Here is a 24,205-nt window from a genome sequence, read left to right as displayed (position 1 = left end):
GCCCGCCTTCGCGGGACGAGACGGCCAATGGCCCGGCCGACGCTCTCCTGCCTTCTCCAACCAGAAGGGGAGAGAGAAAAACCTCGGCCCCTTTATCCGAGCCAATGGCAGCTCGAGCGCCTTTTCTTAGTCAGAGCCTCGGCAGTGCGAGGGGGCCTTGGCAGGCCTCTCGCCCGGAGAGGTCTCCTATCGCCCGCCCTGTGTGCGGCGGGCGGGGAGAGAGACTCCTTGTTCTACCCTCTTGGCAGTATTTCCCTTGGAGACAAGTAGAAGCGATGCTCACGAGTGGCAGCCGAAGCGAATGTGCCGGACGAGGGAGGATCCCGAGGTCGGGCTGCTCCCTTTTTCGCCTCAGGCATTCAGGTGACTGGTGCTCAGAGACCAAGGAGCAAGTCAAGGCCTGTTTCGGAGCTTGACCTATTTGGGTAATGTCGACTTAGCAAATGACTCCGTTTCCGAAAGCGCGGGGCTGATGGTCACTTTGACAACCTGAACTTCATTGGCTTGTCCCTTTCTACTGGACAAGCATCTCCACCCCAATACACACACACACACACACACACACACACACACGTGTATATGTATTTATATTTATATATGTAGGCGCTATATTATTTCAGTGCCACCTATACTACTTATTTCACTAGCGATGTTTAATGAACCAAATCATATTTTACCATTCTAATCTCATCTGACAGCTTCAAATACAACCATACCTCAGGTTAAAGTAGCTTCGGGTTAAATCTTTTCAGGTTGCGACCCGGAAGTAACGGAACGGGTTACTTCCAGGTTTCGTTGCTCATGCGCAGACGCTCAAAATGACGTCAAGCACATGCAGAAGCAGCGAATTACGACCCGCATGTGCGCAGATGCGGGTTGCGTTCTTCTCAGGATGTGAACGGGGCTCCGGAACGGATCCCGTTCGCATCCAGAGGTACCGCTGTATTACAAAAAAGAAAAATCATTTTGCAGGCGCCATAGCTCAGCGCTAAAGAAGGTCCCAGGTTCAACCCTCCACATGTCCACAGCAGGCTGGAAATATTCCATCTGAAAGCCTGTTCAGCATACACAGTACTACTATACATAAACTTAATGGTCTGATTCAGTAAAAGGCTGTTTCCTATTTTCTGGGGATAAATAGCCTGAATGTACAGGCTGGTCTGTGATGGCTACATATGCATGTATTCATTAGTCATATATGAGCTGGGAAGGCTTAATTGGTTGTGTTTTGTAGCATATGCTAGAATAGGGGAAGGGGTGTAGCTCGATGGTCTAGCATTTGCTTTGCAAACAGAAGGCCCAGGTCCAATCACTAGGTAGGATTAGGAATGCCCCCTACGTGGAACATGGAGAGCTGCTGCCAGTTAGTGTAGAGATAATACTAGATGGACCACCAATCTGACTTGATATAAGGAAGCTTCCTTTGTTCCTAATGTATGTGTGGTTTGCACATGAATTTGTATATGAATTTCAAAACTTACAAAGCAACTGTGCAGGATAATGATTTGACCAAGTGGCTCAGAGAAGACTGAAGCCAGGGTCTCCTGCATACACATAATGCCATTTGCTGATACAAAGGATGTTTCATGATGACGAGATAATCATTATGTGCAACCAGTGTTTTTTTCTAGAAAAATAGGTGCCGGTACTCACCATGAAGTTGTTACAGTAAGTGCCACACTTTTTAACTGAAAAAAGAGAGGTGCCAGTACTGCATACCCCTGAGTGCCCCCTGAAAAACACACACCCCATGTGCAACACATAGCTACCCACTTACCCATCAACTTTATGGTTTCTCAAGATGCTGGCTTCCATGAGAGACACAGTTGTAGCAATTGTTGTAGGTTGAGAACATTGGAGCAAACATGCGTTCTGTGCCCATACCTTAGGCACTAGTTTTATTGTCAACATAATGTATTTAGCTGACTGTACTAGCATTCACTGAGAGCAACATTTCTTAACAGTTCTGTCATCTCATTGTTCCTGGGTGAGGGCCAATTTATGCAACCAGTTTTGCATGTTAAGGAGAGAGAATAAGCCATGCAGAATTCAGCATATGGCAATGTGGTTATGTGACTGCTTCTCTACATACTGCACCACAAACCCAGCTCACAACTCAGCCAAACATTATTTATTTATTTAGACCATTTCAATGCCAGTTGATATACAGAAGTATCACTAAGTGGTTTACAGAAAACTAAAGCAACAAAAATGCTATAACAATACAGTTCAATACACAGTAAGCCCTCAACTTATGTGGAGGTTATGCTCTGGAGATCATGCCTAAAGCCAAAATCACATGTAGTCAAAACACACTGGGTGCAATGGCAGGTGGGATTGCCAAAGGGTTTTCTTTTTTCCCAGATGCCTGCCCCCTTTTTTTTCTTTTTTCTTTTGCCAAGTGCATAAACCTGAATGCACATAAGTTAAATGTGCATCACTTGCAGGCTTACTGTAGACAAATGTTAATATAAATGACTAAAAAATAGAGACACACCCTCCCCTCTTATCCTCCTGATTCTCACCCAGTGCACCACCCATCCACCCTAGCTCTCACATAAAAGAAAGTGCTTCTTCACGTAGCGCTTAACGGTGGCTTATGGAACTTGCTCCGACAAAACACAGTGCTTGGCATTAAAAGAGAATTGGGCAAATTAATGGAGGATAGGACTACTGATGGTCAGAGGCAGCAATGCTTTTAAATACCAATTGCTGGAAGCTGCAGGAGCTTGCGTCCTGCTTGGAGGCTTCCCACGGGCATCTGGCTGGTCACCATGAGAACAGGATGCTGGACTAGATGGGCCATTCTTATGTTCTTATGCCTCTTACCCAAGGCCCAAACAAACTTTAAATGTCTCACAAATAGAAGGGTTGCTGCTGACATCACACTACTCTTGCTAGGCTTGCTTTTTATGGGCAGGCACCAAGGTGGATGGAGCTTCCTCTGGCTGCCCACAGCAGTGTCCCATTTAGCAGCCAGCTTCACTCTCCACACCCAGTTTCAGATGTAGCAGGTTTGGTGAGTTTCTCAAGAGTCCTAAGGATGGCAAGTAGGACACCCCTCTACACATAGGTCTCTGCACACCTATCCACCAGTTGTTTTTTAAACCAACATATCCCTCAGCTGATTTCCCACGTGCAACTAAAAAATAAAAATCACAAAGCTATTTTGAAACTTTATAGTGACAAAACTGTTTTGCTAGATGCTGAATTCATGTAACCCTAACTTGGTTAGAAATTATTCCTGACTCAGTATTTCTGAATTTATTATATGTTATCTCACTCTCAAAGAAGCTCAGAGTAGTGTGGTAGATTTCTTCAATAACCACACCTTTGTGATGTTTAAAGCAACTTTACTTAGTCATAACAGCAGCTGCTGGGAACCCACAAAAGTGGAGTTCACAGGCCTTCACAGGGGTGTACCGAGGACTGGCCTTGAGGAGGAGGGGGCAGCTGCTGCAGGGCCTGTGCGGGGGGGGGGGGGCGAGCAGGCAGGGCGGTGCCACTGCAGGTGGCAGCACTACAGCAGGTGAGGCAGAGGAGTGACAAATTTTACTAAAATAGAAGGGGACAGAGGAGGAGAAGAAAGAGGGGGATAAATAAAAAGAAGGAAATAAAGAGGGGAGGAGAGGAGAAGAGGATAGAGGAATGAATGAGAAAGGGAAACCCAGCAACAAAAAGATGTGTGCAAAAACAAAAAGCAAAGAAACAGAAGAAGGGTATCTGGGAAAGGCAGCAGGGGGCAGAAGCTTTCATGGACCAGAGGAACCATTTGATGCTCCTTTATATTTATTTAGAAGTGAATATTTATGTTGAATGTGCCAGTGGTGCAGCTAAGTGATTTTAGAACCTGGACTTAATGGTCTTAATGCCCTCACCACCACCATGGCTGTGTGTGTTGTTTCAAGTGAAGTGAAGCACAGAATTAACCTCTCCTTTCCTCTCCTCCCCTCCCCTCCCCCACTCCTGCCTCATGATTCCATGCTTTATAACTTATTCTGCATTCCTGATATGTCACAGCAAACAAACATTTGCCAAACCAGAAAAAAATGGGGAAAGAGATACTCTAAGGTTCCTTGCCAAGGGAGTAATGGGCACAAAGGAGCCAAGGTATGCCTCTGAAATTATACAGATCTTATATAGCAGCATGGGACGCGGGTGGCACTGTGGGTTAAACCACAGAGCCTAGGACTTGCCGATCAGAAGGTTGGCAGTTCGAATCCCTGCGATGGGGTGAGCTCCCGTTGCTCGGTCCCTGCTCCTGCCATCCTAGCAGTTAGAAAGCACATAAAAATGCAAGTAGATAAATAGGTACTGCTCTGGCGGGAAGGTAAACAGCGTTTCCATGCGCTGCTCTGGTTCACCAGAAGTGGTTTGGTCATGCTGGCCACATGACCCGGAAGCTGTACGCCAGCTCCCTCTGCCAATAAAGCGAGATGAGCACCGCAACCCCAGAGTCGGCCACGACTGGACCTAATGGTCAGGGGTCCCTTTACCTTTACTTTTACCTTTACCTTTATATAGCGGCATTCTCTTGCCTTAGCTTTGAACATGCGTAGAAATTAAGTACCATTCTCATTATCAGAGCTTTATGTTTAAATCAGCTACATATACAGGGTGCCTACTCTCTATGAAAGTCGAGTTTTTACTGCAGAAACATTCTTGACACATTCGTAATACACTTGATGAGTAAGCAGATTATCCTATCAATATCCATTCACACACTCTTTTATATCTCTTCCCATATAGGCTATCTATCAAAACATATAATGTGCTAATGCTTGACACCACATACTGTATACAAGAGCCTTAATAAGGAAAAGCTGTCATTCCCTAACCCTGTACGGAAAATAAGTGGTACAGCTGGGTAATTTTAATTTCTGGACTTGATGGTCTTACTTGTGGGGGGTTGGGGGGACACTGTAGACTAGGGTCTTTTTGAATGGCTGATGAAAGTGAACAACTAGATCGGTTGTGAAATAAAATAAGCAGAAAGAAAATCCTTATCCTGAGCCAATAACCTTTGGTCCTCTATACATTTATGACCTAATATCCCCCAGGCAAGCAAAGCCATAAAACAGGTAAAAATATACAGTACATTGTCCTAGATACAGATTGTTTCTCAACAGAATACTTTCTTTTGGAGGTGGGGGTTGAGAAGTGGAAACCAATGTATTAAATAACCCACGTATGGAAGGTACCAATCACTGATGGCAAGAAATCATTCCACAAGTATGCATCAAGAAAAAGTTCACAGTGCACCCCCCAATTCATCTAATACCACAGCTCACTGGTTTAGGCAGGAAGTATCTATGCTAGAGGCAACAAGCTCCAGGACTCCTTCCTCGGACTTGGATCTCCTGACTGGCAGAAAAGCCCTTTTTTTCTTGGTTGAACAGGGTCTGAAGGAATGTTGTTCCAGTCATAAGTTATCCAGTTCCACAACCCCGCAGGAAGGAGGCATGCAGGCTTACAGGAAGTAAGACTGAGATACCTCATAGTTCTGTGAAGGACACAAAGTAAAATGGCAGCCAGGGGATGAATCCCACCAGCAACATATAGGAAGTCAAGCCCTGCATGGGGCAAAAGTAACCATTTCAGAAAGAGTTGTTGAGATGAAGAATAAAACACAGTCCTCTTGTTCAACAGAGCAATACACTTGACTGCATGGTCATGGAGATAGACAGAAAAGCACATGATGGGGCTTTTACAGTCTCCCAGTGGTCTTATCCAGGATATGCCTGCTTTCCTCCCCCAGTGCCATGCACGGGATCACCATAACATAAGCATATGAACAGCCTGCTGGATCAGGCGAATCACCCATCACTCCAGCATCCTGCTGTCACCATGGCCAACCAGGTGCCTAAGGGAAGCCTGTAAGAAGGACCTGATTGCAGCAGCACTCTCTCAACTTCTGAATTGTAAAACAAGCAAATGTTCTTACTGAATAGCCTCAGTGATGTTGTTTTGAAAACCAGAACTAAAAATAGAAAAGTAGGGTTGCCATACTCTTATGTTGCACCAGGGCTCTTGTGCCTGTGAAAACTATGTGGTAGCAGAGGAATACTGCCTGCATTCTGCATCCTGGCATTCTCATGCTAGGATACTTATGTGTTTGTTAAACTGTTCGCAAAGTTACAGGAGCCTACAGCATTAAGGTGGCATTACCAGAAAGGAAGTGCTGGAGTCACACTGGCCATTACTGTTGTTAGTCTAGTTGTCAGTCTACTGTCTTCTGAATTGCACCGGGAGTGGAAAACATCCTTGCTCTTGTCCTTGTTGGAAGGCTGCCTGGGAAAAGATGAGGCACTGAGACGGTAAGGAGTAAAAGTTAGTCAACAACTTCAACAGGCTTAGGCTCTGTAGGCGACAGTGAGCAAGTAACTGAGATAATGCTGCCACCCAAGTGCTCTTCCCTTGCCTCCCTACTTCTTGGGTGGTATTCCTCAATGCCAGTATTCAGAGCTCTGTCTGTTAGTAATATATAGAGATAATACTTTCCAGTAACGTATACTGACCTGCATTGGAACTCTTGTCTGTTCCTTCTGTTTGTTCTGCTCTATGTGGTCATGCTCTTACCCAGCGCCAAGGCAGAAAGGGCCATGGCTGTTTGGTCAGCAGTAGCAATGGAAAGAATGACTGGTGTTTGCTCCTGTAACAATCCTGTCCTCATTCAGGCAACAGCACTGTAGTTCTGCAGTCCTGTGCAGAATCAATCAATCTCATTGAAATCAATGAGATTTCCCAGTAATTGCACAGGATTACAATGCAGGCGAGACTTTTATTCAGTTGGAAATAATTCATGAGGGAGAATTCCCTACTTGACAGCTATAAAATGTGACTCTCACAAATGGTTGATAACATCTGAAGCTGGTTTCTTTGTGATTAAGTGTACACAAAATGTGATGGTGGAATGAAAAAAACATAATGGCAATTCTTCTCTCTCACTGTGTGTATGTGTTCTGCTTTCAGCTCAGTAGCTAATGGCAAGAAAACTTTTGAAGTAACTACTATGGAAGCAGAAATAGGGGAAGTATTTTACAAAAGGAGACTGAATGAAGGGCCAGCTCCAGGTATGGACAGAATTAGGGGTGTTCAACTCAATTTCCTTTCCAGAGAACGAAGTTGGTCTTCATCAGGCTGATAGTGAGGCTGAACTTCCTGCAGGCTTGGGCAAAAAGGTTGATGAGTCTCTCTGTGGAGCTTCCTCAGAGTGTGCTGTCAAGGCTGCATCATCTGCAAACAGCATCTCTCAGATATGAACCCACAACACTCTTGTCTTGGCATGGAGATATGCCAGGTGAACAGATCCCTGTTGCTACTTGAATACAAGTATATGTCTTCTTGCAGGTTGTATGCTTGTAGTTCACAGCTCCAGGTTATTTGCAGCAATAACAGGCTCTGTGTCCTTTATGCCAGCCTCAAACCAGTTGGGGCTCTGCGGTTCTCTTTTGCCAAAAGAAGGCATAGCTATGTTGTAGGTTGCCTCTTTGATGTGGTTTCTTCAACCTGTCTAGTGCTCAACAAGCAGTAGTGCTTATTCAACAGAATCAGAAAAGCATCCACAAAGTTCAGCTATGACTCTTGTGGCAATGTTAATTTGAGACCACACTTTATGTTTTGTGCTATAGGTCCTCTTTGGCTGGAGGAGGATCTTGCTATCTGCCAAGGACTGATCATTGTCACAGTGGGCACTGTGATAGCTCCGTGTAACACAAACACAGTTCAGTGCCAATCACCTGGTGACAATCAAGCCCAGCTGATGCCAGTGGCCTGACCGTGGCTGTCTCCAGGATACTCATCATTTTGCCTTGGTAGAGAAGAACATGCCACCCAACCACCTTAGGATCTCTCTGCTGGATTTGTGTAGGGTTTATTCCTTGGCCTTTTCTTCTCCCAAAAATGTCCTACAAGGCAACGGATGGAGTTCATTCCTCAGAGTTTATTCCTAGAATCATAGAATCATAGAATCATAGAGTTGGAAGAGACCACAAGGGCCATCGAGTCCAACCCCCTGCCAAGCAGGAAACACCATCAGAGCACTCCTGACATATGGTTGTCAAGCCTTTGCTTAAAGACCTCCAAAGAAGGAGACTCCACCACACTCCTTGGCAGCAAATTCCACTGTCGAACAGCTCTTACTGTCAGGAAGTTCTTCCTAATGTTTAGGTGGAATCTTTTTTCTTGTAGTTTGGAACCATTGCTCCGTGTCCGCTTCTCTGGAGCAGCAGAAAACAACCTTTCTCCCTCCTCTATGTGACATCCTTTTATATATTTGAACATGGCTATCATATCACCCCTTAACCTCCTCTTCTCCAGGCTAAACATGCCCAGCTCCCTTAGCCGTTCTTCATAAGGCATCGTTTCCAGGCCTTTGACCATTTTGGTTGCCCTCCTCTGGACACGTTCCAGTTTGTCAGTGTCCTTCTTGAACTGTGGTGCCCAGAACTGGACACAGTACTCCAGGTGAGGTCTGACCAGAGCAGAATACAGTGGCACTATTACTTCCCTTGATCTAGATGCAATACTCCTATTGATGCAGCCCAGAATTGCATTGGCTTTTTTAGCTGCCGCGTCACACTGTTGGCTCATGTCAAGTTTGTGGTCAACCAAGACTCCTTTTTTTTTTTTTTTTTTAAATAATTTTTATTGGGTTTTTACATTTTATAACAACAGACACACACACAAAGACAAAGACAAACAAACAAACAAATACAATTACATACCCTAAGTTTCTTTACCCACTTTCATTGACTTCCCCCCACCCCCTCCTCTTACATCCCAATTCCAAAATTAATTCAGCAAGTTCTTACCTAACCTCTTAAAGATATTCACATTGCTTTTAAAAATTAAAATCTTTTGTTTATCTATATTCAACTATCCAATTCTCTTATAATCATTAATTTCTTTTTTTTTTTTAAGGTCGATCTAACTTCCCCTTCACAAATTTTCCCTTTATTATATTAATTATAGGTCACATTGACCAAGTAAAACAAAACATAACATTTTATAATTCTATTCTCTCCCCCCCCTGCCCCGGTTTCTGTCCCTTCCTAGACCAATGTCCAGAAAACAAACAAAAAATATTTCTAGCCCGGATTCCTCACGTCCGAGGCGTCTGATTCTCTGTCAGTCCCTCTCTGCCAGCTATATTGGTAGTCCTCTTTGATGGTCCTAAGACCCCGAAGGAGTTCAGTCAGAGTCAGATCATATTTTCTTTCATTCAGAATGTTAAAGAGTGTTTGCTGCGAAAGACCATCTAGTTTTCCATACTCAAGAGAAAAGTCCCAATCATATTGCTTTATTCTTTCTAGTTTTAATATTCCAAGTACTCCAGGGGCTTCTCTCTTCTTCTTTCTCATCTTTCGCAGGTCTGTAATCCAGAGGTCTTCTTGCTCATACTCTAACGCTGCAGATTTCTGGTTGATATTTTCCACTTGTAGTGTCTGAACTCCTTCTTTTTTCTCTGTCAATTCCAAAGGCATCTCTTCCTGCTCAGCTGCAGAATTTTTATCGTACGTTTCCTTTGTGCATTCAGCAGAGTTGTTTGTTTCAGGATTCAAGGTCATAAAAACTTTACTCAGAGCCATACTCTGCTCCTGCAGGATTCCCACGAGAAAAAACATTTTTTCTATCTCCGCCAGTAATTTTCCCTCTGCAGCCATTGTAATGTCACTAATTCCCCCTAGGGGGCTTTCAGTTATTTAGTAGTCCTTTTCCAATAATCTGTTACTTTGTTATTATCAATACTTTGTTTCCAATCGCCTCAGTCCAAATGTATCAGCTTTAATTCCAAGAGTCATTAAATAGCAAAATTCTTTACATTGTCCGCCCGTTTGACAGCTTCTTTGACAGCTGTCAAACTCCTTTCAGTTCTTCCTCCGGGACCCAAATAGGACACTCCCGGGTTCTTTGGGGGGGATACACACAAAGTTCCAAATTCCCTTTCTCTCCAGCACAAAAATCTTGTTCTATCAAATTTGTGAGAAACTTTTAAATCATCAAAACAGTATTCATTCCGCCTTAATTCTCCGTTCCTTGCTTTGAAACGTCTATAAGTAGAGGGGGTGCGGACTTCCCTTTAACACATCCCCCGATCGTGCCGAATTCATAAGATAAAATTTTTAAAGTCCAAATTCCACTACTCACGGGTCCTTTGTTATCCAGTCCAAATTTTGGGAAGAAAGTCAGCGCTCTCCGGCCATGGCTTGCGGCTTCGCTCTACTGAGGTAGCGGTCTACTCTCAGCACCACGCCACTCTCCGTACCCTCTCCGCAGCCTTTAAAAAGGCTCTTCGTGGGTCGGGGAGGGCGCTTAAGGTGCCCACCGAGTCACCAAGTCCGCAGGCTTCCGCGCCTGCGGTTTCTGAGGGTCCCCGTGTCGCCGGCACGGCAAGACCCGTCCTCAGCAGAGCCGATTCCCTCCGGAGCTCGGAGGGAATCCGCCATTAGCCGTTCGCGCTAACCCGGAAGTCTCTAGGCTCTAGGCCAAAACAAACAAGATGAATTTTAATAGGGAGAAATGTAAAGTATTGCACTTGGGCAAAAAAAAATAAAAAAAAATGAGAGGCACAAATACAAGAAGAGTGACACCTGGCTTGAGAGCAGTACATGTGAAAAGGATCTAGGAGTCTTGGTCAACCAAGACTCCTAGATCCTTTTCACATGTACTGCTCTCAAGCCAGGTGTCACTCTTCTTGTATTTGTGCCTCTCATTTTTTTTGCCCAAGTGCAATACTTTACATTTCTCCCTATTAAAATTCATCTTGTTTGTTTTGGCCCAGTTCTCTAATCTGTCAAGGTCGTTTTAAAGTGTGATCCTGTCCTCTGGGGTGTTAGCCACCCCTCCCAGTTTGGTGTCATCTGCAAATTTGATCAGGATGCCCTTGAGTTCCATCATCCAAGTCGTTGATAAAGATGTTGAATAAGACGGGGCCCAAGACAGAACCCTGTGGCACCCCACTAGTCACTCTTCTCCAGGATGAAGAGGAACCATTGATGAGCACCCTTTGGGTTCAGTCAGACAGCCAGTTACAAATCCACTGAGTGGTAGCATAGTCAAGACCGCATTTTACCAGCTTCTTTACAAGAATATCATGGGGCACCTTGTCAAATGCCTTGCTGAAATCAAGGTAGGCTACATCCACTGCGTTCCCTTCATCTATCAGGCTTGTAATTCTGTCAAAAAATGAGATCAGGTTAGTCTGACATGACTTATTTTTCAGAAATCCATGCTGACTATTGGTGATCACAGTATTCCTTTCTAGGTGCTCACAGACTGTTTGCTTAATGATCTGCTCCAGAATCTTCCCTGGTATTGATGTCAGACTGACTGGGCGGTAATTATTTGGGTCCTCTCTTTTCCCCTTTTTGAAAATAGGGACAACATTTGCCCTCCTCCAGTCTGCCGGGACTTCGCCTGTTCTCCAGGAATTCTCAAAGATGACTGCCAGTGGTTCTGAGATCACATCTGCCAGTTCTTTTAATACTCTTGGATGCAGTTCATCTGGCCCTGGAGACTTGAATACATCTAAACTAGCCAAGTATTCTTGTACGATCTCCTTAGTTATTCTGGGCTGTGTTTCCTCTGCTGAATCATTTGCTCCAAATTCTTCAGGTCGGGCATTGTTTTCTTTATTGGAGAAGACTGAGGCAAATAAGGCATTGAGGAGTCCAGCCCTTTCTGTGTCCCCTGTATGCATTTCACCATCTTCTCCTCTGAGTGACCCCACTGTTTCTTTCTTCTTCCTTTTGCTACGAACATACCCATAAAAGCCTTTTTTGTTGCTTTTAACCTCTCTAGCAAGCCTGAGTTCATTCTGTGCTTTAGCTTTTCTGACTTTGTGTCTACACGTGCTGGCTATTTGTTTGAATTCCTCTTTGGTGGTTTCCCCCCTTTTCCATTTTTTGTACACATCCTTTTTTAATGTTAACTCAGTTAAAAGTTCTTTAGATAGCCACCCTGGCTTCTTTAGGCACCTTCCTGAAACCTTTCTCGTGAATGAATATAGCAACAAGGCAGCAGAGGTTTAAGAAACCACCTTTTTGACGGTTGGACCCTCTCTTGGTCCTGTCCGCTCAGTCTGCTGGAGCCTGCCTTCACCGAGGGTTTAAGCCCCTTTGGCTATCCTTACCTGGTTTAGCTGGCTACTCAAAGACGTTTCCTGGGGTGTGGCCACTGCTGCATGCTGACAGCTTCTAGGAGCCACAGAAGAGAGCTGAATGCATTAGTGAAGGAAGGAAGGAAGGAGGGGGGAGTACAGGATGCACTGGGCACCAGGGGGTATTGCAGGCTGGCAGTGGGGGCTGTAGGGCATCATGGGGGCTGCTGGGTGTCACTAGAGCAGCAGGGGAGCTGCAGGGTGGCACGGGGATTTGCTGGGCACTGCAGAGCGGGTGGCGTCCCTCAAAATGCCAGTTTAGGAACTCTTGGTGATGTTTCCCCAAAAAGCTCAAACACTTTTGCAGATCCCCTAAAGAGAGCTCAACAACTCTCTGCCAAAGTCCCCCCCCCAACCAGGTGCCAGCAGGGGTTGCTACAGTGGGAACTGAAAGTGGATGAACTACCCCAAACGGAGCAAAATGTGTCCCCCCCCCCCACCATAGGTACTGCCACTCCCCTAACATCCCATGCACAATTGTATATTATACAGTGCTTTTTACCAGAAAAAGGTGCAGGAACTCCCACTTTTTTTGATGGACAACAAATAAATTGTTGAGCTTATTTTAGGGGGGGAAATGCTTTTTTGCGGGGGAACGCTTCTTCGCCTGATTGCCCCACCGCCAGCATCACTGCGACTGCATTACAATGTCGCCTCAGAAACAAAGCCATGAGCGGCATGCAGTCTGAAGCCTCCAACACGCAGCTCTGGGTGCCTTGCCACTGTACAGCTGCTGTATGCTACAAAGAGGTGCCGAAACACATCAAAGAGGTGACGGAACTCAGTTTGGGTGAGTCCCGGCTGGAAAAAAGTCCTGCTATTATAGTAGAATAACTGAATGAAGGAGATCTGGGACAGAAAATTCAGCCAAAGGCTATTGAGAAGCTGGTAGTTGCATGAATACAAACTGTGTTTCCTGTATGAAGCAACGTGCCTACTAGTCATAAGCATCACAAATAAATTCCTGCTGAAAATCATGAAATGACCATGACAGAGGCATAATCCAGCCCTTGTCTGTATCTCAACATGCATTGATGGCAAAAGTCACAGGTTGAAAACTGCAAAATTATGAAAGAAAGCATGAAAGATCTAGCAGAGTATATTTTGTGATTCAGTTCCTGCCTCAAGCTCTTAGAACAGGTTTCACCAACATGGCACCCGTGGGCACCAGTTTCCCCACCAGTACCTCCTATGCCACCTACAAAAGGTTTCTGTAAATATCCCCACCCCCCGCCGAATCCACAGTGGATGAGATACTGTTTGCTTTTGCTGCCTAGGGTTGCAATCCTATATGAGTCCGCAACTTAGTGCATTTAACTTGTGCACATTCAACTTTACGCACATTGCAAAAAATAAAAGGTGTGGGTGTTCCAGGAAAAATGAATTTGGCAGTCCCACCCACCATTGAACCCAATGGGTTTTGACCATATGTAATTTTGGCTTTAGGTGCGATCCCCAGAATGTAACTCTGATGTAATTTGTGGACTTACTGTACTCATTTACTAGGAAGCAAGTGAGCATAGGATTTCAGTCTTTCAGTGCCTGCTTACTCAGAAATAAGCCTCATTGTGTTTAATGAGGCTTACTATCTAGCAAAGTGTAGTTAGGATCAGTCCTTTTTTTCTAGAAAAATAGGTGCCGGTACTCACCATGAAGTTGTTACAGTAGTGCTACACTTTTTAACAACAACAAAAAAGAGGTGTCAGCATGCGTACCCCTTGGGGGGAAAGCAGTGGTTAGGATTACAAACTTCATCTGCCTAACATGCCCTGCACAAGCCCAGACTGTTAGGATCAAACAGCATGATTTTTTTCCTCCTTGTTGTTTTGCTCTACATCCAGTGTGAAGATGATTTCTGGAGAATTCAAAAGCTTGCGGGTACTTTGTGAAATTTAGGTGGTCCCAATAGAGATTATCCCCCTATTGTGGCTTTTTGAGCGCCCTGCCCCCCATTAGACCATCATCCCTACCTTACGATTTTTGTATGTTACTCAGTTATCTTTTCAAGTCAGCTGACACCTCTCTACTTTGCCGTAAGTACAAAGTCCATCACAGGCGAAACATAGACAAGAATAAAGTAGAGATTTTCATGGAGAAATACTTGACAGCTACCAAGCCATGGGCACTGTTTTCTGGATTCAGTCCACACTACTTATTTTGATAATTTGCTTGGTCAGGAGGAATATCTGATTTCCTTGAAATCTACAATAGCCTCCACTTTCCCCCCAGAAACCTTAGAGGAAAGCATACTTTCTCCTGCTAACTATTGCAGAAATTTCCAGAATTGTTGCTCCTCACTCACAAGTTCCAAACATAACAAATATAGAGAGAAAGACTGTGAAATTACGTAGTTTCCTTGTGCAACAATGCAGGGCTATAGACTGCAAAGTGAGAGGGAAGACAAGCCAGCCAGCCAAGACAAGTCCTCCTCCTCCTCCTCCTCCTTTACTACACTGCTGCCATCAAGTGGCTATCTCTTATTTTTCTCTGGCTGCTTCCATTAAAACAGTGCTTTAGCCCAGTGTTTCCCAACCTTTTTTGGGCAAAGGCACACTTGTTTCATGAAAAAAATCTCGAGGCACACCACCATTAGAAAATGTTTAAAAAATTAACTCTGTGCCTATATTGACTATATATACAGTGGTACCCCGCAAGACGAATGCCTCACAAGACTGAAAACCCGCAAGACGAAAGGGTTTTCCGTTTTTTGAGGCACTTCGCAAGATGAATTTCCCTATGGGCTTGCTTCGCAAGAAGAAAGCCTATAGGGAAATCTCCGGGGACCTCTTTTAAATGCTGGCGGTGGGGAGGAAAGCCTTCCCCCCCTCCGGCCTTCAGAAGAGGTCCAGGAAGGCCGGCGGGGGCCGAAAGGCTTTGCTCCCCACCGCCAGCATTTTAAAAGCAGTCCGGGATAGCAGGGAAGCGCTTCCCGCTATCCTGGACGGCTTTTGAAGGCAGGCGGGGGGAGCAAAGACTTTTGTTCCCCCGCCCGCCTTCAGAAGAGGTCCAGGACCTCTTCTGAAGGCTGGCGGGGGGTGAAAGTCTTTGCTCCCCCCTGCCTGCCTTCCCGGGAGAGCGGAGAAAAGCAGCGTGTTTCTCCGCTGTCCTGGACGGCTTTTGAAGGCAGGCGGGGGGAGCAAAGACTTTCGCCCCCCGCCCGCCTTCAGAAGAGGTCCAGGACCTCTTCTGAAGGCGGGCGGGGGGCAAAAGTCTTTGCTCCCCCCTGCCTGCCTTCCCGGGAGAGCGTAGAAACGCAGCACGTTTCTCCTCTGTCCCGGACGGCTTTTGAAGGGGGGGAGCAAAGACTTTCCGCTCTCCCGGGAAGGCAGGCACGGGGGAGCAAAGACCTTTGCCCCCCGCCCGCCTTCAGAAGAGGCCCTGGACCTCTTCTGAAGGCGGGCGGGGGGCGAAAGTCTTTGCTCCCCTCTGCCTGCCTTCAAAAGCTGTCCGGGACAGCGGAGAAACACGCTGCGTTTCTCTGCTCTCCCGGGAAGGCAGGCAGGGGGGAGCAAAGACTTTCACCCCCCGCCAGCCTTCAGAAGAGGTCCTGGACCTCTTCTGAAGGCGGGCGGGGGGCAAAAGTCTTTGTCCCCCCTGCCTGCCTTCCCGGGGGCTTTTAAATCGCCCCGGGACAGCGGAGAAGTCCTCCGCTGTCCCGGGGCGATTTTTAAATGCTGGCGGTGCACTTCTTGCAGCCGGGTCCCAGGCCCAAGCTGGGCGGGCGAAACCCCGACGGATGCCGGCCTGAGGCGCGCCTAACCCTGCCCCGCCGCAGGGTCGAGGCCTAGCCCTCCTCCAACTGCCCTGCTCCCCGTGCCCGTTTCCTCCGAGGTAAGTGGCTCCAGTGGAGCTGCCTCCCGCCGCGCGCGGACTGGCCGCCCCGGGAAGGCGCAGCGGCGCCCCGACCGCCCCTCTCCGCCTGCGCTCGCTCCTCAGCTGGGCCAGCGGAGCACCGCCTGCCCAGCGCCCGCGTTGGCGCCCGGAGCCTGTGAGCCGAGGCGATGTGGGCCGGGCCTAAGCGCTGCCTCTGCCGTCGTTGCTGCCGCTGCTGCCGCCGCCGCCATAATGCTTGTTTGCTTTCAATGAGTGTGCCCTCCCACGGCACACCAGGCAACGTCTCGCGGCACACTAGTGTGCCGCGGAACACCGGTTGGGAAACACTGCTTTAGCCTTCTACACCAGTGTTTCTCAATCTATGGGCCAGGAAAGAACAGTGGGAGTCAGCTGTAGTCCCTCTTTGCTTGCATGCCCATCTTCTTACAGCGTCAGCAACAGCTGCCCCCATGCACAGTGCATAGGCATGTGTGCAAGCACTAGGAGTTGGAAAAAAGAGTGAGACTGCAGCACTGGAAGTTGGAAAAGAAAGACAAGGAAAGGAAAGATGGATGGACAGTGTGGCTGACCAAATGTGAGAGAAGGAATAAAACAGAAAAGAGGAAGACGTAAGTGATGATCAAACTAACATGCCTTGCAGCAACACTTTCATGACTGTTCGCCAAATGTGGACAGGTCTCCCAATTAAGACCCTGCATTCTGTGATACCTGTTGCTTCTACTTTACCTTTAAAGGTAAAGGTAAAGGGACCTCTGACCATTAGGTCTAGTCGTGGACAACTCTGGAGTTGCGGCGCTCGTCTCGGTTTACTGGCCGAGGGAGCCGGCGGACAGCTTCTGGCTCATGTGGCCAGCATGACAAAGCTGCTTCTGGTGAACCAGAGCAGAACACGGAAACGCCATTTACCTTCCCGCCAGAGCAGTACCTACAGTATTTACTGTATCTACTTGCACTTTGACGTGCTTCGAAACTGCTAGGTTGGCAGGAGCAGGGACCGAGCAACAGGAGCTCACCCCGTCGCAGGGATTAGAACCGCCAACCTTCTGATTGGCAAGCCCTAGGCTCTGTGGTTTAATCCACGGCGCCACCAGCACCCCATACTTTACCTTTAGCCCTTGGCTATTTCCTCTTCAACAATGAAGTCCAGTTACTTTGCCTAGGCTCCAAGGATTTTTATTATTATGCCTCTGTTCTACTCCCTCTTGTCTGCCTCAATATGTGGTTTGTTTTGGGTTGTTTTTTTTTAAAATCTTTAATAACATTTTATTTGTATTCTTTTAAATATACAAAGATATTTTTTGAGGGTTATGATCCCATTTATACAGGTAGAGTGAAAAGCCACCAATCAGACTGCTAAGGATAGGGTAAAATGTCTTCTGCCATTGGTCTGTCTAGCTCATTATTGTCTCCACTGATTGGCAGTGGTCCTCCAGGGTTTCAGCCAGACTTTTCTCCAGTCTTACCTGGAGATGCCAGGAACTGAACCCAAGACCTACTGCATGAAATTACATGCTCTGTCATACAGCTATGCCCTTCCTTGTTAGTAGATGAATGGTCTCCAATCCAATTTGACCAAAACCAACCTTCATACCTCCCTTCAGAATACTGGATATCAATACACTTAAAATTAAATACCTTACTTGGATATAAGACCTGTTGAATTCAGTGGAACTGCCCTTTGAATAAATATCAGTAAGACTGGCATGATGAACCTAACTCTTTACTTTCAACTGCAAATCGATTAATTTCAGTAAGCATGCATCTTAGAAAGACTAACAACAATTATTATGGCATGAGTATTCATGGACTTCCCACTTCATCAGTCCACAAAAGCTTGTTCCACAATCATTGTTAGTCTTTTGCTGTAAAGTGGTAATCCCACTGAAATTCATCTACTTTACATTAGTACTGAAAAATGTGCAATAGCCATTACCAAGAAAGAAAATGAAACCTAGGAAATCCCAGCAGGTGGCACTCTTTGCCTCTCTAAGTGCCAAATTCTGTTTTTCAATCTTTGCAGTACCTGCCTTTAAGTCATTGCGCTACAAATATACCACCCATCCCACTGGATTGTATCTGCGAGGCAAAAAAAAAAAAAAGTCTAATAAATTCTAAACAAACAAGAGCAATCTCAGTGTTTGAGATTGGAGAATAAATGTAAATATATTTATCAGTACATTTCAGACCACCTCCAACATGGTTCATGGAAGAACAGGCCCATTAAAACATTACAGTCACCAGGTGAAAGCTCCCAAAGGTGCCTGGGTGGTGTGCTTGAAAGGCAGAAGATCAGCACAAACTCTAGGATGGAAATACGTTCTTCTATTTGCCAGAATTTGGAGAGAGTAGAAAGTAATACAGGAAGTATCCAGGGATGATGATGATGATAATAATAATAATAATAATAATGATAATAATAATAATTTATTTACCGGTATACCCCACCCTCCCCAGCCAAGACCAGGCTCAGGGTGGCTAACAACCAATAATAAAAACAAGTTGATTAAAATACAATTTAAAAGATTAAGATACAACATTAAAACATTAGGGTGGAGTCACTTCATAGGAGGAAAAAGGAAAAAGAAAGGGGGAGGTAATCAAACTGATTCCAAGCCAAAGGCCGGGTGGAACAACTCTGTCTTACAGGCCCTGCAGAAAGAAATCAGATGCCGCAGGGCCCTGGTCTCATGAGACAGAGCATTCCACCAGGCCGGAGCCGGTGTTGAGAAGGCCCTGGCTCTGGTTGAGGCTAATCTAACTTCCTTAGGGCCCGGGACCTCTAGGGTATTGCTATATATGGACCTTAAGGTCCTCCGTGGGGCATACCAGGAGAAGTGGTCCTGTAGGTATGTGATCAATGATCCCTGGATGTGATCAATGCCAGTCTAAGTATCCCAGCCCACGCATACACAGGGGCAAGGATCCAAAGATTTACATGCATGGGTGTGCCTTCCATGAATGAGATAACTCCTTTCTATTCATGGAAGGGACTGAGAGCCAGTAGACTCCTCACTCTCCATGAGGCTATTTTTGCAGGCTCCTTGTGTAGCTCCAGGGGCTTACCAGCATTTCAGAGGTAAGGAGGAAATGACAAAAATCGCCTACCGCCTTCCTCAAGTGCAGGTCAGGATCAAACATAGTGCATTCTACACACACATAGGGGTTGCTCAGAATCTACCTCTCATTGTGGCCCCTGATTTTCCTCTTAAAGGTGACAGGGGACCCTCTAGAGCGGCATTCAAGTTGGCACAAAGGGCTGTGGCTGCCTACCCCTTCATGTGCAGATGTGACTTGGCACATGTGAAGTGGCCTGATTACATCCTGGTCATAGTTGCCCCTCCATCACCACCCTGGTTCTGAATTCTACTGGCTTGGCAGCACTAAGAACTAAAACTCTTTTTTTGAAAAAACAAGAGAGAAATAAAAGTAGTGTAAAATTGTTGGAGTTCAGTGTTAAAAGCAAATGTGGCAAACACCAGTGGGAAAAAGTATGTGTGTGTATCTTCTGTGCATCAATGTATTTACTGGATTGTGGCTCATGTTGCTAAAGCAATCTTCTAATAAACTACGCTGCAGTCTGAAGCTCCAACACTTCTGTATGAGCAGGGGCTTCCCCCGTGATGTTACAAGTCAGAAAAACCACAGAACCGATTGCTTAACAGTGAAACCACAGAGAAAGTGAAACAGCAGCCAAAACCAAGCTCCAACTTCAATCAAACACCAGTTATATGTGAAGTAACAGTGACTGGGTTTCCAAAGAAACTTGGTATCTTCCAGGGTTATTAAATGGAGTCAACGAGTTCCTGAATCAGTAATACATATATATTAAATTAGTCAAATGAAATGATTGCATATTTCACTCTTAGCTCTTCATTTCTTCACTGATAGAAATAACTAGTTATACTTGCAAATAATATTGCATCATTCTCCTTGATGAGCACATATAAGCCATCACAATTATAACTGCAGCCCAGTGAAGCATGAGGCTGTCTGCGTGTTTGCACTTTCATGATTTTCTTGTTCATCACAGCTGCCTCATCCTACCTGCCCTCTGCCAGCTAAAACCCAAATCATTCTTTGAGCTCAAGGCTGGGGAGTGTGGTGGAGTGTGGTAGCTTAGCAGAAGGAGCAACTGAGTTGAAGGGATAACTGCCATGTACATTGATAAACTTTGCTCTAGTTTTTTTGTGTGTTTTTTCTTTTTTTGCTTACACTATATATTGAGTGGCAGGGCAGAAGGATGAAATAAATGAAGATTGATTAGTCTCACATACTTTATGTCTTTGGTTTGGGGAAAAGACACCCTCTTAAAAAAAAAATCTTAACTTGTCACGAATCAAGGGTAACTTGTGAATAATGAAGAGACTGAAATGCACAAAAATATGCAAATATATCATAGCACTCAGAAAGTATTATACAGTATAAGAGAATGAGAATGTAAGTTGACAAACTGAATAATTTATCCCATGATTTAGTCAGTGTTTTTCCTTAGGCAACAGCACAAAGTGAGGTCAGGAATAGTCAGCAGGTTGCCTGCCTGGGTGTGTGGAGTGGCTCTAGTCTAGAATCCAAAAGCACACCACAGCCTCCCATACAGTCTTGTTGGCTTGCCACGTGGGGCAGCAGAATAAGAGAAGATCTGAAGGCTCCTGGTTGATCCTCCAGCGCTGAGAATGTCTGACAGATTTATTAACTTTTATCCTTTCTTTGCTGGGCCTAGCATCAATGGGTGAGTAAATCTTGGTGATATATATATATATATATATGGCAGTTTTATTACTCTAACTAGTTGATTTGTTCTGGAAAGCATCCTTCATGTATCAGTATCTAGATATTGTTAGACTACAACTCCCATCATCAGTGGCCATGCTGGCTGGGGCTGATGGGAGACTGAGTCCAGACATATCTGGGGCAGGTGTGGGGGACGCATACAGATTCCCCATCTTTGCTGTAAATATAGATTTAAAGGATGCATGGGGTAAAAGTACAGACCTTTACAATATAAAGATGTTTCACTTCCACAGTAAGAATGCAATAACCAACATTTCACACACTTGTTCCAACTCTTCAGAGAAATACAGAAAGTGCTATGTGCCAATTACAGCTTTCCATTATCTGGATATTACTAGTTAGTAGCTATTCTGTATTGGTCATTGAGTGGATGAACACAAGCAAACAACTACAACAGCAAAATAAATATTATAAAGGACAGCTGCCCACCATTCCAGGATTAAAGCCTGCACTCTTTCTACAGGAAAGTCCTATTCAACAGAGTAGGACTCTTGAGTAAACATGCCTAGAATTGAGTTGCGTGTCATTACAAACTTTTTAAACAGACCAATCCATGCTGCCGTAATACTATTTATTACAGTTTTCTACATTCCTTTTGGTCTATTATCAAAACATCCTCTGGTCTAAACTACTGACTGTAATATAAAAGAGTCACACGCCTAACTTGTGTTGCCTCCATTATAAAACAGGGCCTTCCTTTCTTGCTTTGATAGGTTTAAACAGTGTACCACAGTCACAAGATAAGGGCAGTTATCCTATTCCTGGCATACACAGTTGACTGAATGAAGGTGATGTAGCAAGTATGCTGTCACCTCTCCTGATGTCAGCTTCAGCTTCCCTAGCATGAGGGATTTTACCCTGAGCCAGGGATGGCAAACCTGTCACTCCCCAGATGTTGTCAGATGGCACAGCCAATGCTCAGAGATGATGCAAATTGTAATTCTACATCTGGAGGGCCACAACCTGTTCTAGGCCCAATAAAAGAGTGTGGTTTTTATTTTTGAGAACTAAGCTACAGCCTCCTTCTGCCAACCAAGGAAGTTCCCAATCCACTTGAATTTGAAGGGGAAAGCTTGGGTTTATCCTAAAGATTTACCCAACTTCCTTCCATCAAAGGCAAAATAGAGAAGAGTTCAGCATTTTCCTCTTTCTAATGTCCCATTGCTAATTAGGTAATTAGGTAAATTACAAATATATCCTTGCCACTACAACTTTTAAACAGATTTGCAAAATGCTTTTTTCATCTCTTCTCTGTCCTCATTATTTTGTGTTTGTATATAGTATTATATGCACATGCTTGCAGAGCACCATTGCTTCTAACTATATATCCTTCTCAGAACTCAATTACAATAATCATCTAACAGAAGAACCAGTGTTAGAAGAATAGTCTTACTGTGTGAAAATCTAAAGGAAGCCAGGTTTTCAAGCTTGGTGATTTCTGAAATTCAGATAATGTGGAGATTAGACATATGGACTGCAAAAGATTACCCATATTACTAAACGTATATGAGATTCTCAGCAAAGGCATCTACAGTCTGTAAACATAAATTGATGGCCAATCTCTCCTTCACTACCAAAAAAGGAGCTACTTTCCCCTTTTTTTAAACCTTAGGCATCTCAATGTGGCAGTAAGTTCACGACTATGCCTCAAAGGTCCTGGGTCAGTGAGAGCTGGCCAAGTATTCAGTTATATCATGCATAAGAGCAAAGTAACTGCGCCTCAGCTAGGTAACATGGCAGATTTAAATTGTAAAAAGCAGCCTAGACAGAATATATGTGTATGCTCTCTGTGGGTGACAGACAGGGTTTAGGCACAACAAACTAAATATACACATATTCCAATTGGAACGGACAGCTTTGCAGGCTCACAAAATGGAATTTGAACACTGTAAAATGCCAACAGCCATGTCAGTCACATCAGGATCATAATACTCCTCATGTCAGATTTTTTGGATTAGAATAAAAACCAATTTTGTTGTGCTGGTGGAGAAAGCAAGAATATTTTTGTACCATAACTGTTATGGATATACAGGTTTGTTACATATCATGATAGGATCAGTTTAAACATCTATTACTATCCATTTAATGAGCATTAACACCACACAGATAAGAATTTTCAGGAGAATATTGTTTAAATATTGCATGATTAGAAAATTCACAAGGTCTGAATTTTCTCCACATTTTTGCAAATGTATAAATGGAAAACAAGGGAAAGGCCTGCAAGGCTCAGAGAAAATTGTTAGAACCATGCAACAATGTGCTGTACATAAATGTTTCATCACATAGGGACAGCTGCCACATGGAATAATTTAAAGTGGCCTCTATGATGCAGAACAAAGGAAATGTGTAACTACCCCCTGAAGGCCCTTTCTTCCCTCAAAAAACAGCTTGGGGGAGTTGCAATTTAGTTTGCTGAAGTGGCAAGGGAAGATTATTTATTATAATAATTGATATCTCACCCTTCAGGATACAAAACCTTCCTAAGCAGCTTACAACTAATATTGATATACTTTTTTTTTTGGGAGAAAAGAAACAACAAGCCACATCAACATCTAGCAAGCCATAACGATCCTGGCCAGGTGGACGAGGAGGGGACATTCCAGGTGGAACAGGAATCTGCTGTCTTATTTGTGTGACGAAACAGGTCATCTGGAATCTTGTTGAAGTAGGTAGTGTGTTGCGGAGTGGCCGTTGCAGCAGAAAAGCACCATGCTCTCTCAAACCTGCTTTTCCATACAGGAATGGACCAGTTGGGTTAGGTTACCGATATTTGCACACAATGTGTAGTCTGATCCTTACATTCCGGGAACAATCAGCAACTCATCTTAGGAGACAGCACAGAAAACTTGATGAAATGCTGAAAAGATCTCCACTTAAAAGTCTTATTGGAAGAGAAGGGTCTTCAGGAGGCACCAAAAAGACAACAGGGATGTCACCTGTCTAATATTTAATAAGGGGAGGGAATTCCAAAGGGTGGGTGCCACAACACTATAAAGTTAACAAAACAAAACAAACATTTTATTTGTATTCTTTTAAATATACAAAGATATTTTTTGAGGGTTATGATCCCATTTATACAGGTAGAGTGAAAAGCCACCAATCAGACTGCTAAGGATAGGGTAAAATGTCTAAGGATAGGGTAAAATCCTCTGGTGGGTGTCCAGAGGTCCAGGAACCCGGCAGTGCCAAGCAACGGTTCGCGGCGTCGTCAGGTAGCCTCAATGAGGCGAAGAGAACGACGGTGCGGGCGGTAGGCAGTCGGGCGACCATTACAGCGGCGTTCCCAGGCGATTTAGCAAAGCCCCGAACCTGTTGGGTATAGCGCTCCGTTCTCAAATTGAAGAACCTCGGACTCATTTATGAGTGGATACAATAAATAATTAACAACAAGGAAGTCTCCGAGTCCTAAGAGAGAAAGTT

The 24,205-nt window shown here is 44.8% G+C and overlaps 1 long non-coding RNA gene across 2 annotated transcripts; it reads left to right on the top strand.

The window, feature by feature from the left end:
* The first annotated feature begins 86 nt into the window (after positions 1-86).
* LOC309340500 lies at positions 87-23,775 on the top strand. 2 transcript variants are annotated; one of them, XR_014156040.1, is made up of 3 exons: positions 87-363; positions 20,487-20,723; positions 23,316-23,775. It is a non-coding gene; the product is annotated as an uncharacterized lncRNA (long non-coding RNA). The 2 variants fall into 2 exon arrangements; XR_014156041.1 differs by lacking the exon at positions 87-363 and adding an exon at positions 12,373-12,950.
* Positions 23,776-24,205: the final 430 nt, after the last annotated feature.

This window comes from Podarcis erhardii (genome assembly GCF_964252035.2).
Source record: "Podarcis erhardii genome assembly, chromosome: 4".
Lineage (NCBI taxonomy): Eukaryota > Metazoa > Chordata > Lepidosauria > Squamata > Lacertidae > Podarcis > Podarcis erhardii.
Note: the sequence above shows the minus strand (reverse complement) of the source record. Positions and strands in the feature narration are given on the sequence as shown.